Below are 612 nucleotides of genomic sequence, written 5' to 3'. Positions count from 1 at the left end.
ATGGTTGTAGGGTAATTAAAAAAACGTACGATCTGCCTATCTTGGACAGGCAGATGGTACTTGCGATGATCGCAAGCCCGCCCCGCTGAGGGGCGGACTTCCGATGACCGCAATGCCGAACGGGCAGTGTGCGCTTGCGCACACCGGTCCGTCCGGCTTTTATCTTACGAACATGCTACACACCCGCCGAACCTCGTACGATTCTCGGCCGGTTTTCGAACATGTTCCTAAGATAAAAGTCGTGCGTCCTTACAGTAGTAGAGGTCGCACGGCTTCCACACACCTTACGATAATCGTACGATCGTGGGATTTCGTACGATTATCGCAAGGTGTGTGGGCACCTTAATGCTCCAAACTTGATAAACTCACAAAACAGATGATCTTTTACCAGCATCATGCCATGTAGTTTACATTTCTACATGCTGGGTGTAAATTCACTCATGTGCTAATCAATTTAATACATCCGCAGTAGACTAGCACACTTCTCTACCAACATCAGCCTAGGCTTATGTTTGACAACTTAGAACCCGTTTAGGAAAATGAAAGTGTACATAAACAAAAAAATTGTGTGTGTGTGTGTAAATGATATATATATATATAGATATATATATA

Source organism: Nanorana parkeri, unplaced genomic scaffold, assembly GCF_000935625.1.
Source record: "Nanorana parkeri isolate BGI_ZX_2015 unplaced genomic scaffold, ASM93562v1 scaffold2186, whole genome shotgun sequence".
NCBI classification, from domain to species: Eukaryota; Metazoa; Chordata; class Amphibia; order Anura; family Dicroglossidae; genus Nanorana; species Nanorana parkeri.
This window is presented reverse-complemented; position numbering follows the sequence as displayed.